Raw genomic sequence first — 14,720 nt, 5'->3', positions numbered from 1 at the left:
GGTTGCGAAAGAAGCCCAGGTGTAGAGATTTAGTACTTAAGAATTTTTATTCCCCTTTGGCAATAAATGGCGATAAACCTCCAAGCGCCGGGGAAAAATATCCTTCATCATTAAGGGTTATGTCTTTTTCTTCAAATGTGCAATGTGAAACAATTTCCTAAAACAATGTATAGACTGATATAAAACATAATCCCTCTCAATCACTCTTCTGGGCTTCAGCAAACAGCACTTAGACCCCCTGGGGGGGCGTAACCTCCAGCCAATAAACAGCCAACAGGTGTACAACCTGTTTTCATTCCCAGATCTAATAGCACTGCTTTGTCATGCCCCACGGCGTAATGAGTCCTACACACCGCACAGGCCTGACATATGCAGAGAGAGAGCAGACAGGCCACAGCAGGATGAAACGTGCCTTGGGCTGCATCATTCAAAATCAGCAACTTCCTGCAGGTTTGCGAGGAGGTGTAGACGTGTTGACTTTTTCTTAAGAATGTAGCTGCTGTGGAAAACAATTCTGAAAATAATGTTTTATTCAACTATCCCAACTGTGCTCTCTCGCCGTCTCTTTCTCACACCTCAAGCGGAGGAGCGAATTTTGAATGCTGTGTTTACAAACAGCAACCAGCAATGTGACGACATATACCTTTTAATGACCAAAGCGTGTCGTGGTGTCTTATCTGAAATCATCTTGAATGGGTCAATACGCCTTTGTGTGTGTGAAAAAAATACTGTGTTGGGAAATGGTCAGTAAAATTATATTTCTAACTGTTAATAAATAAAAGTGCTATATAAATGCACTCCATTTACCAAGTGCTGTCCAAATCCTGACTGAGGGAGTGATCAATGGAATGTACTTAAGTAGATTTATGACCCCATTCACATTCATCTACCATCTATTGTCTTAAAAAATGAGATTGGCTTTATTCCGTTCAGGCAGTTCCTCAGTAAATGTAATGGATGTGTGTGTGTGTGTGTGTGTGTGTGTGTGTGTGTGTGTGTGTGTGTGTGTGTGTGTTAGAGCCAGAATTGTGGAGGCTGGGAATTTGATTACACTGGAATTGCCACTTGTGAGCCGGCAGCTGACATACAGGCATCCAGGTCCCAAATTCCTGTAACTTACACTCTTGTGCACCAAAATATTTCACCTATAGAGTGAGATAAGAGAGACAAAAATGTATATTTTATATTGTCATCATGTAGGTTATAGTTTACTTAACAATTATGTATTAATGGCATCAAACATTTGGTCTGTGTGTGGGCACATAAAATGCTTTCACTGTCTTTATTTTCATTTATGACAACAAATGCTCAATGTTCTAGACATAGTAACAGACGTGTGTGTGTGTGTGTGTGTGTGATGATATTATCTGCACAGTGCATTGTGCTGCAAAGCTTGTTCTGTGATAAAACATTGGCCAGCTCTTGTGAATGATACTGTTAAGTGAAATAGCCTTTAGCGAGAGTGCCTTTTTATGGAAATCAGGTTTGCACTGTAGCAATGTCAATTGATTGATAACAGACGAGCATTCATATGAGAATAGAGAACCTCAGGCTATGATCAATGCAATCTGTGTAAGTGAAACTAACACACAAAAAAACCCCATTAAAATCAAGCTAACATAAAAAAATAATAACAATTTGCATTAACTGTCCAAAGGCAAGGTTCATTTGTCAAGGAAGAAAATGATGCATATGTACAGTGTTACTACTGTTGCTCCACACACAGTTCAGAGGGTTTCCGGTCTGTCACCCGGCATACAGCAGGGACGGGTTAAAGTATTCCAGCATTGGCTGGGATTCAGTCAGCGTACAATTAATTTGAATTCAGAACAGGAGGCACAGACAAGGTTATACACGAGATATGGACGAGCACTTTGGGCGTGCGAGTGTAGTAAGAGATGAACCATTTCTGTCACCTCATTTCTTGGAATATGATTACCTGTCTGAAGTTATGTGTTTGTCTGATGCTTCTTCTATCTTATCTGTTTTAGCTATCGGTTACATTGTTAGATCTTATTGGACTTTTCACCACGTATAGTGGCAGATTGTAATCACTGACTCAAGGTTGGAAATGCTTTGAGGAATTTTGTTTACCGGAAACCTGTAATTGAAGAGATTGCTGGAGAAATCGTTTCAACAAAGGAGTTTATTAATATTCCAGAAGATTTAGGTTCCTCACTCTTGTTTGTTGCTTAATTAAATCTAGTTTAACAGTTGGAAAGAACAATAATTACATGACATTTTCTTATCATTAACTTACTGCATCTATAAAATGTCTTACATCCATTACATTTATGTTGTTCAGAATTTAAGAATAACGTAAATAGATCTCATTCTGCAATTCTGCAACAGCAGTTTCAAAGAAAACCTCAAGTTGTGCAAGAGTATTTTTTTACTTGCAATTTTCTGCTTGTCGCAGATGTTGGAAAAACTTCCAACTTAACGAAAAGTACATACAGAATATTTGCATTTATTCCACTTTTTAGAGCCACAAACTGTGATACTCTGCCGTTAGCTGTGTCCTACTGAATATTCTAACCATGTCTGTCAAAATCAAACTCTTTGTGTCAGCCAAAGGTGAGTTACAGTGTGAAATATCAGTCCTGTGGGACTTCATTCATTCAGAAGGGTTCTGCATTGTGATACATCAAAAATGATGAAAACCTATTAAGTATTCAGCTGCAGCTCTCAGAGACTCATACTTGCAATTACAGAATAATCCCTCAATAGGGTACGAAATATCCGATGTAACAAGTCCATTTATAAACACACACACACACACACACACACACACACACACACACACACACACACACACACACACACACACACACACACACACAGTTTTGCTTAAGTCTTCACAGTATTTTAAGTATTTTAAAATACTACAATGTCTGTTTCCAGTCTCCTTAAAACTCTCCAGCAGTGCCACTCTTCATTTATAGTTTTTTTCAGTTTCAGCTAACAGTGTGTAAGCAGCAGTCAATGATGTGTGTTTTAGATAGATAGATACTTTATTGATCCTGAAGGGAAATTAAATGCACTTCGTGGATTTTTGGCCTGAATCCTGATTCAAGTCATTAAACATTTCCCAGAGTTGATATCTTGATATTTACATATTTAGAGTTGTCTAACAGATATTTTGGATAGTGTGTGTTTCTGTGCAGACTTGCTCTCTTGTTTAATGTTTTTAAAAGTAGAGTTTGTTTGAATCTGTTGGGAGAGTGAGGTTTGGACAGGATTTTTTGCCTCTCTGTCCCCAGCACTAAAGTTCAAATTTACATTTACATTTACATTTAGGGCATTTAGCAGACGCTTTTGGTCAAAGTGACTTACAATAAGTACATTTGTCAAAAGTACTTATAATACAGTTTTGACCAATTGTAGCACTTGAAAAATCCAGTGTCTCTGGCTGTCGCAGGACTGTAATAAGCCTGTTCAATGACATGATGATTCTGCTACCTGCCTGTCTAACTGCCTGTCTACCTGCCTGTGCTCTAATCTAAACTAAATTCTTTGCGCAGTACTGTTGTCTTCCACAAGGTGCTCGCTCGACAGCTGTGAGTGCTAACAATAGCTATGTTCGTTGTTTACATTCATTATGCTTGAGGAGGCAAGGTAGAGTGACCATGACTAAGATTAGTAGTTACAGTAAATTACACTTACAATGATAATATTGAGGCAGTGGCTTTGGAAGGATGGGCTGCCAGTGTTGCTTGACTTGTGCTGCTCGCTACTTTCAGTGGAAATACTTTGGCATCACTGGGCTGGCCTCTTTTATCTGGATATACCTTTTTTTAAATATTCATACGTAGCAGATTACTCGATTTATCGATGGAATAATCAGTAAAATAATAATTGATAGCTTTAGCTTTATTAATACCTTATATCAGGGGTTTTAAACCTTTTGTAACTTAAGGCCAAGTTCTGATTGTATACATCCAGGACCACCTCTCCAAATCAAAAACACAACATAAAAAAGATGAACTGGGCCATAAATATGTGCTATGCCTCTGATATCTGTAATAATCTAAATAAATATGCCGCTTACCCTCACCCATCGCTGCCTGCTATAAGCATCCAAATTTAATGTGTTCACAGCAGATGGCCACTAACTGACTGTCTAAATCTTAATATGTTTGATGTTGTGTGAAAAAAATATTTACATGTTGCTTTTTGGGACCCAGTACTGAAATCTAACTAAAACACAATTCCAAAAAACATTCACCTTGTTTCATATGTGTACCATTTCTAGCCAGAACTCCGTCTTTTCCATTCTTTACTGTGCAGAGCTGTATGTTTGTGTCATATGTAATAGTTGCTTTCAGTGATGAACTTCACCAACACAGGGGTGATGGGATGGAGCGGTCCTGCCGGTCTGAGGTCGGGCCTCTGGGGACAGATTGAAGAAGTCATGGGTGTTAAGGAAAGGAAAAGTACCACAGCTACGATATTGCTCTCTTGACTTTTTATTCTGGAGTCGGAGCCTCGAGGTACCGTCATCTCAAGACTGATTGCTGTGTCATTCTCACTAAAGTATGCAATAGATGTGCTGTTAATCCATGTGTAATAACAATTACCTTAGTTGTGAGTGGTTATTGCACTGTGTTGTTACAGCTGGCGTTTTAATATTTAGTAATGATTGTTAATTGCAATGTTATTCTCCAGTACTGTCCAGTCTTCTCTCTCTCTCTCTCACTCACTCACCCACTCGCCAATGTTTTGGGGGGCGAAGATGGCACATATTATGTTGCACGTAATGAGTCTAAATTGGTTTCCATCCTTATTGCACACGTCCCTTTCCTGCACTTTACCAGCTCATCCATTGACTGCTTTCTCCAGAGGCACTCAAATAACTGCCTCTTTTGTCAATATGTTTGCTCCATATCAATATTTCTTTTCTGTGATTGAGCTTTCCTGCTCTAAATAATTGGTGTAGCTGTCCTTTAATATCTGGACCCTGTTGCCTGATATACTTCAGGCATTTTCACAGTTTTTCCTATACTAAGCCATACTACTAATACTAATTTAATATTACCGTCTCCTATAATGACTACATTCGCCAAAGGAAGTATTCATATCTTTCACATTCACAGTTGCATCATAGCACCTTTGTAAGTGTTTTCCTCAGCTCGATGTAGATGTTCCTTTTTTTTATCCTCTTGCCGTTTCTGCTTGCCAGATCTTAAATGTGAAAAAAAAGTTGCAGCTTCCATTTGCAGGTTAAGTGTTGTTCAGGTTAAGGTTAAGTGGGTGTAGAAACATGGAAGTGAGGCACTGCTGACCTGTGCAAGGAAGTGGACTTACTAATACTCAAAGCTGAAGGAAACTTGTTGTAATGATCGCCTAAATGTGAGCAAAAATACTTCACATTGTACTTTATTTTTGGTAGTTTTCCTCACCTCCTTCTCTTTTCCTCCCTCCCTCCCTCCACAAAAATCCCTTGTTTTATTATCCTTCCTCAGCTGCCAGAACACACAGTCCCATACCTGCTGGAGACAATGTCCAGATGTATCTCTCCAACTTTTCTCTTGTGGCATAAATATATTTTTATGTGGTCGCTTTGGATTCATGCAGCTCTTCAGTCAACCTGGACACATGTTATTCTGTGGTGGTGGAATGCCTTAGTGGAAGCAGCTTTGTAGTCTAACCTCTGCACATGCTTGCAATATTTAATACATCCTATATACTCTCCCCTCTTACAAGACCCTCCAGGAATTTGAATGGTTACACGTTGCCTACTGTTGGCTAACATGGATTGGCTGTTGCTTTTTAATGGGTTGTATTCACACATTATATATTTTTGGACTGGCAACATAAATTGGAAACAAAAAGCGTTCAAACCAAAATAAAATGACTTGGCATCTCAATAACAACGACCTATATTATCTAGCTTCTGTTCGTAACCACATGATGTCATTCTAGGGTAAATTGCACATTTAATAAGCTTTCTTACTGGACCTCACACATTAGCAGGGCAAATGACAAAATACTTGCACAGCACAGATATACAGGGGAAAACAAAGTAAAGTAGCCAATTTAAAGGCAGGAGCATAGTATAGTAAGATCACTTAATGAAATTGTCTTGGCTCAGAATGACTCCACAACATTGTCTTGTTTTAGCACTGAAAGTTATTGACTGGAACGAGGCAACTGGCATCACACGAGCAAGCTTAGAGAAAAAAATGAATCCGTTTCTTTTCTAAATCAATTTGTGTCGTTTAATTTGCCAGTCACTCTACGTCTGATCAAGAAGAACATTGCTGGTGTTTTACTGTTGGATTGATACAACTAGGAAGGAAATCCAAATGTGTCCACACTGAAATATTCTCAACCGCTTTTGTGGGCAGTCATGAGACATTCATAGTCTCCAGTGGATGAACCCTAACGACTCTAACGTTCCCATGACTTTTAATCTTGCAGCACCACAATATTGATTTTTGGTTGTGAGTGAAATTGAAACTATGAGATGATTTTTTCAAGCGTTCATGTCCTCCTTCGAGCGCCATCGTCATGTCAAAATCTTTGTATGTCCATTCCTGACATTATGAGCAAATACCTGCAAAAATAATAACCGAATAAGAAGGAAAATAAGCATCTTCAAAAGGAGAATACACACTTTCTTCCTTTTGTCTGACCTTCTGTCATACTACGTTAGTTATTTGGTTTACACGACTTCTTAGGAATTTTTCCTTTCAAAGTCAATGATAGCAATCATGGCTTGTGTCATAGTGGCCTGGTGATGAATGGGCACTCTGTTTCTGCTGTACACTGGGTCTTCGGTCTGTTTCAGACATAATGATGTTAAATGATTACAGCTTTCACATTCGCTGAGCCACAGATAGACGGTAAAGAATTGAGACTTCCGAGCAGAGCATCTTTAGTGCTAATTTTTTCGTTTGACAATTCTGACAAGAAGACATAACCTCTAGTGTTTTATTCCCAAAGGTTTCAAAGAGAATACCAAACCAAACACAGGGAACATCATGTTTTTTGGCATATAAGTCTGAGAGCCAGTAAAACATCTCCGTCATCTCCGTCATAGTTTGTGTGGGAAAATCCGTTTTGCTCCACCTGTTTCTGAGCTGCAACATATTGTACAGTATATTTTCTTTATCTCCAAACCATTCATTTGTTTTCTGTCACATTGTACCTTCCCAACATGGTCTCCCTGGTCGTTCCATCTCCCACTCCTCTCTTTTTTCTTTTTTATGCTCCCTTCGTTTCTCTTTCACCAGGCCATCCATTATAGGCAGGGTGTCATTGACAAGCTGGTCCTGGGGTGATGCATTGTGTGTGGTATAATTCACACATACGGCTCCTGTGTGATAAAGACTGCTTATGGAATGATGGGACATCTGTCCTGTGGTGCTCTGAACTGAAATGCACCATGTGTTCAACACTCACAGTGGGAAAAGAGATTTGCAAACTGGATGCATTTCTGACATATGGCTCGAGTGATGTGTGACCTTTTTCTTTTCTTCTTAATGCGATGGAAACAGGTTGTTAGTGTAAAATGTACAAACATATTGTGGCAAATTTAAGTAATTCAAAGTTTTATTATTATTTAAACTACAACTTCATACACGTAAGCATCCAGTTTCTCATGTCCTTTTATTTGATCTCCCACTCATCTGCTCACTGTCTGATGCTAACGTGTGATTCATTTTCCAACTTTTCCAACAGCTTTGCTTGAAACCAAACCTCTCTCCCACTTTTAGGGGTCAAGGTGTACGAAGATATGAATTGATGGTTCTGGCTTTAATTAGTATAGCCTGTTTTAGTGATATCAGCAATTCTTTACAGGCTATGCTAATCTGTGCCAGAATCAGCAATGCAATTGGGACGGATGCATTTCTCCATGACACGCATTAAGGCTGTTTTTTTTTTTTGCGCTGTTGCGCTTCTCTGAATCTTATCTCTGTATTTATTGCTGGTTTTGAGTAAATGCTTTGAAATGTGAGAAAGAAAGAAAATGTTTGCCAAGATGGATAAAAGTTTTTAACGTCTGTCTTTAAAGGTGTGATAAATCCCAGAACGAAATCTGTGTGTGTGTGTGTGTGTGTGTATGAATGACATCTACTGTGATGCAATGAGTGTAAATATCCAAAGACGGTGTCACTACCTCATCACCCCCTCCCTGTTTCCTCGCCTCATCTTTGTTGTTGCATAAGGTGGATCATTGGTGTGAAGACAACTCTGGCCCCAGAAGCTGCTGCCATGTTCTGTTGGTGCTATTCCCATTAACCTGCTGTGTGAGAGGTGCCTAACCTGTAGACCTTAAATTAAATAGCATGCCAGTCCTTTTAAAAAAAAGCCATTATCTCTCCAGAAGCTTGTTTGACCTGCTCGATGATAAATGTTTAACGCTGCAATTACTGCACATATTCTATGGAGAACATATTCCCTCTGGAAAAAGCTTTTTCAGGGTTCATTCTGTCATTTAGTTGTTTTATTTAATCTTGGAGCATTTGGAGCAATTTTTTAAAGTTGTAATCCTTAAGATTGTCATTGTTATGGACATTGCATTCATGGGTTACGTCGATTTGAAGGGCTGCCCCCTGAAAGTCGATGCTCAGCGACCTGAGGCTGATCTATTAAGAACGTGCTCCTGTAAACAGCCTTCCCACAAAGAATGGCAAAGGAGATGGAGTCTATAAAGCTGAGCTGCAAGCTACCTCCACCCTGGGCATTTCCAAGCCAATTAAAGCGTCCAGCGTAGGCCAGTGTCACACCGAGCAGCTGTCCTTGACCCATGCAGTTGAATCTCCCGTGGAAGACAGCTCATGCCGATGGATTTTTGAATTGCCAGATACTATTATATGAAAAACATTTTTTTATGAATAATCGAATCTCCGTATTGAAATCGAAGCATTAGGAGCAGTGGGCTGCTGTGGAGCACCTGGTGGGGGCCGGCGATCTATCTGCCAACCTTGTGGTTGAAGGACGACCCCCTCGCCACTGAGCTTTATCTGCTCCTTGAACATCCAAATCTGAATTGAATCAAAACAAATTGGGATTGGGAATTGGGATGTGGCGTAATCTATAAAAGAAGATCGATCCCAGGCATGTTTGAAAATGAAGACATAATATTTGAAAATGTCTCCCATAAATCCTCTGGCTGCCGATAAAAAATTAATTGAGAAAAAATATTTGTGTTGGTAAGTGTAGCGACACAGATTTATAAAGACAACGTCACATTTTCATTATGGCTGAACAGAATAGCTGCTCAAAGTGTGTTTTTTTGCCCCCCAGTGATTGATAAACGTGCCATGTCGAATTGAACTGGGACTTCGTCAAATCACCCATCTCTTAAGGATTAAAACTTTAACGTTTCTGCTCCCGGCAGTTGATTACATACTGATCTGACTTTACATATTTATCAACAATTCATTCAAGCACAGAATATTTTGTGCCTGTCGCTCACAACTGATAACTCTAACTTGCGTGACTTTGCTGCGGGGGTAGAAGCCTGAGTGCATCCTAGTAATACTAAGATACAGGTATGCCGCCTGTAGACCAGGGCTCTCAGGGACTGACATTATGCTGTGGCCTTTGATTGGCAGGGGAGCAAATGGCACCAGCATCTGGAGGCACTTGGATCAGACCCTGATAAAAAAAAAAAAAAAAAAAGAATTCAGCTACACACAGTGGGATGGATAAACACATGTGAACACACACACACATACGCATGCTTTGAGTGCGACCGGCCTGCCACTAACCCTCCAGCCCTCTCTGCTTTGTCTGGCTCTAAACAGGAATATCAATCCACCTGCGTAGGCTTTACTTTGGAGCAGCCGAGGGAGGAAATGTGCTCTCATTAACATAATCACCCGTGGAGTTTTTCCCGTGTAAGTTCTTTAAAGCTTAATGTTTTAAGTAATTTGCAATTAGTCATTATTTAGCTTTCATGAGGGACATGATTGAGTTCTGGAGTCTCTTCATCTCTCACACACACACCATTTACTCTGGATTTGCAACATGCTGGAGACTGGGGGTAATTGATTTTGGTATGTGGTATATTAGTCTGCTGCCCATGTTATCTACGTCTGTGTTGATGAATCACCTGTCTTCGTGGCTAACAGCAATTAACTTGCCTGTTTAAGATTCCATCAGTCTTGTCCAGCTGCGGTTAAAACACTAAAGTGGCTGTTTAAATCAGACCCACAAAGCATTTAACTTTACAGAAAGCCAATGATTGCATTACTCCTCCTGTTACATCAGCTTTGGCCCAGTGAAGTTAATGCTCTCTATCTATTCCCCATTCTGGCTTGTATCCCTGTCTGTCTTCTGTCTCCTCAATCAGCTCATCAATGGAAATAATGTTTTAATTATGGTAATCTAACTTGATTAAGTGTACTTAAGTAACTAGTATAAATTATATATATACATAAACACACACACGCATAAATATAGTGTATATATTAGTGTAATCATTAGAGCCCGACCGATAAAGGATTTTGAAGGCCGATACCGATACAAATGTTAAAAATCTGATATTCCGATATATCGGCCGATATATATATATTTTTTTATTTATTTCAGAAACGCATAACAAAACATTAACAGATTTCCCTATCATAGTAGTTATTTTTAGTTATTTATGAGTATTCACTAAAATATGATAATGCAGTTTAAAAATAAACTTGTTTATTTTATTGTCACAACGGAACCGAGGAACATCAAAATATATTAAAGTTCTGATAAATAAAATGTATAAAAATACACACTTAAGATATAAAACTTAAAGTCCTTTGAACAAAAACAAGAACAACCAAACACAAAGTTACCAGTATTAAAAGACTTGGTAAGCTTCATAAATATAACTTCGAACAAGACTGGAGACAAATTCTGTCTATGAGAGTGTTTCGTATTCATTTATCGGCCATTATAAATGCCAAAAAAATGCCGATACCAATGGTTTGGAAAATGCCTAATATCAGCCCACCGATATATCGGTCGGGCTCTAGTAATCATGTTAGCGTAGTGTGATAGAAAATATGCATATTTATGGGACATTTCAGGCTAACACCTTCCTTCCAGTCTGTAACCTTTAATCCATGAGTCAGTGATAGACCCTGGTTAACCTTGCTGATAACATCCCAGCTGAACCAGGAGAGAGAAGAGAGAACTGAATAAAGTGCAGGGCCCCCTCAGGTCACCCCTGCACAGTGCTATACTCCAGAGCACCAGGCCCCTCCATTTAGCAAAATAATTCAGCTCATTACCTCCCTTCTCTCCCAACTGTATGCATGGAAAGTGTTCTGCCTGAGCAGCTAGGCTCTTAAGCTGCCTTACTTTATGAGGTACCCGCTATGTGTGTGGGTGCACCAGCGATCCCACACGCTGATTATCTCTCTCTCTCTCTCTCTCTCTCTCTCTCTCTCTCTCTCTCCACACATTGATGACACACTCAGACGGGAATTTCACTATTGTGCACCATAGCAGGCAGGAGAAAATAAACAACCTAAAGCGCAAGTTCCACTTTTATAGTGTGCAGTAAATCATGACAAGAACATACGATAAGTAACTGGAATCCTCATCATTTGCGAGTGCGTTTAGGGAAATTACATTGAGTTATTGGAGATGAAAGTGCTGGGTTCTGCAGTGTGCAATATATTGTCGTTCCCTATATTCCCTTTGGAATATAGCGGTTTATGAATATGTATGTTAATGCATTGTTGTGATATGATGATTTGTCCATGAGATTTTCTCATACTGTTTATACTGTGACATCTACCTCTTAATTTAAGTGGAGCAGGTCATTGTGGGCAATGTTGCAAATCAGTGAGCAGAACTTTAGTATGCTAATGATGGATTTGATTTGCATTTTGCATCAATGTGATGATGCACCACTCTTTCTTTTTATTCAATTTTATTCAACAACCAATTATCAGGGTCGAGCAAGAAAATTAAGATTAATAATTCAAGTCACTTGTCCAGCAGAAATTATGACAATGTGCCGTTTTCCTTTGTCTATTTGTAAACGGCTTTTTGTGCTTTTGGAAATTAAAATGGTCTTTTTTCACAAACCAAACAATGAATTGATTAATCAAGAGGACAATAATTATGACATGATTCATCATCATGAAAATAATTGTTAGTGGGGCTGCAACTTCCTTTCCTCACTATCCTCATCTGCCATCATTTTAATACATCAATCTTTGGTGAAAATCATTTTTAGAGTTATTTAGAGTTAAGAGTTATTAATTCTTACAATTGAGAAGTTGAAACTAGAGAATGTTTGGCATTTTTCCTTAAACAATTATGACTATTTTTAGTTGTTACGGTTGTTACGACTTTATTGAAACATTACTATATATAATATATATATATATATATATATATATATATATATATATATATATATATATATATATATATATATATATATATATATAAATTTTGTCTTTCCGCTTAATTTATGTTGCATGATATTTGAATTGAATGCTGTCACTTCCCATGCTATTCTTTTGGCAGCTTGTGCCATCATTCTGCCCTTTTTTTACCTATTCTTTCACCTATGAGAACAACAGAAACGTATTCCTCACATTTTAGATCAGATTCAGAAAACATGAGTTTAATAAAGCTTCACTTCTAATGTCTGATTTTCTTGTTCATTTCTCAGGAACATTGAAGCCTGACTGCTCCTTGTTCATCAGCTAAGCTAACTGCCATTTGTGCGGTTCAATAATGCTCACAGCTATTTCCTCTGTGAATTATTGGAGCCAAGAATACCACCCTGTCCTGCAGTTAATGACACTCCATCGATTTAGCCTATTCCCTTTTGGCAGGTGGAGAGAAAAAAAACCCTCTAGAGGATTGTTCTCCCCTGGGGATTTCTTTAGCTTAATGCATTTAGTTTAAATGTTTCTCTTGGGACATAACTGCCAGAGCTTCCAAAATATTAGCTTTTAACAGACATACATCAAGAATCCACTTAACATATCATGTGCAGGCCATGCCGTCGGGTATATTTGCAAAAGCTAACGTTGTGTTAAAGTGGATTTTTATGCCCAGTCAAACACATCTGCTTTTCAACATTTCACTTCACCCAGTGAGACTGAGGTCAGTTCAGACTGGCTGAGGTCTGAATATTCATGACCAGTTCAAAGTACTCCCGGAATTGGATAAAAATCCCCTTTTTTTTCCGACAGAGTTCAGCTCATTTAGAAGCCAACTACTCATATTATTTGATTTGAAAGCCAAGATTAAAATGGTGGTGTGGATTATTTCTCATCCCAGTGGATGTCGGCAGCAAGGCTTAAAACAGTCTTGTGATATTTCTCCATTGTTACTTTGAGGAAAAGCAGCAGTTTTGGGAAAAAAAAGTCATCCTCCACCAGGTCTGTACTCTCTGCTGTGATACGTTTTCCTCTCTGATTGTTCCTCCTTCGTCTTCTCTCTCCTTCCTGCCTGTACAGAGCATATTGTCCTCCATATTTAGCCAGAAATAACCTTACAGATGCTCTTGCATACACACTTGAAAAACCCCATAGCTGGCAGATGGCACAGAAAGTCCACCATCAGCATTATAGGTCGAGGGACTGTTATTGGTCACCATCCAATACTGATGAACAGAGAGTCCTGCAGTATGAGGCAGACATGAAGGCCATTGAGAGGAAAGCATAAGCTCTTGTTTGTGTTGAGAGGGATGATGAAGAGATATTGTGAAACTGTTGGGTAGCATGCAGTTCAGCTATAAAACTGGTAACTTTCCAAAGTAATGGCACGGAGCATAAAAGATTTACCATGAATGGAGCCCAAATGGATTTTCTTCACCTCCCTGTCCTTGATGACGGGTCGATCTGTGCATACTGCGGGAGACTCTGCGTACTGACGATTTCATGCAGCCAGGAAATGTAATGAAACATATAGCATACCATTCTTCACACAATTACCAAACCGGTATTACTTCAACCTTTCATTTTACAACAGTGTCTTAACAGTGTGACATCACAGTAGATCGTCTCCAATTCTTTTGTGAATTTTATGCTACTTTATTCTTCTACTTCACTACACTTCAGAGGGAAATATTGTACCTTTTTACTTTATTACATTTGTCTTGCTTTACATACCAACTAGTTTATAGAATATGGTGCATTGTTGTAGATGAAACTTGTATGTATATCAATTTAAAATTAGCTCCATAGCTCAACCAGTGACAACATTCAAATGCACTTGTTCATCATTAATATGAATAATGTTCCAATCATAAAAGCTATGTAAATATAACACAGATGGGGGCCATTCTGCTGCATAATAAGTGCCCTTTGATACTTAAAGTACATCTAGGTGATAACAGATAATGATGAGGATAATATGAAAATCCCCGGCTCCTCCTAGCTGAGTGCCTGGTGTCCCTGAGCAAGACACCTCACCCCAATTGCTCCTGACGAGCTGGCTGTCGCCCTGCGTGGTTGACTCCGCCGTCAGTGTATGAATGTGTGAGTGAATGGGTGAATGACGCTTTGGAGAAAAGCGCTATATAAATGAGGCCATTTACCAAATCAATGAAATATTTAAAAATAGTACCCCTGAAATATTTCTACTTGAAGTTTGGAGAATTTAGAAGACTAAAAAGTCGATATAACCCCTAGGAAGTATGAAAATCTGATTGCAGTTGAGCTGGCCGATGACTCACTTTTAACAGCGGACACACTTGCTTGGTGTCTGCTCGTCTGCTGAGGTTCCCTGGTTTCTCAGCTCTGTAGGAAATG

At 39.0% G+C, this 14,720-nt stretch overlaps 1 protein-coding gene across 2 annotated transcripts in view; it reads left to right on the top strand.

The window, feature by feature from the left end:
- chrm3a (cholinergic receptor, muscarinic 3a) overlaps positions 1-14,720 on the top strand; it is an 83,638-nt gene that overhangs the window by 36,603 nt on the left and 32,315 nt on the right. The window lies entirely within an intron of this gene.

This window comes from Eutrigla gurnardus, assembly GCF_963514095.1.
Source record: "Eutrigla gurnardus genome assembly, chromosome: 11".
In the NCBI taxonomy this organism is placed as follows: domain Eukaryota; kingdom Metazoa; phylum Chordata; class Actinopteri; order Perciformes; family Triglidae; genus Eutrigla; species Eutrigla gurnardus.
The sequence above is the reverse complement of the archived record's forward strand: the minus strand, read 5'-3'. Positions and strand labels throughout refer to the sequence as shown.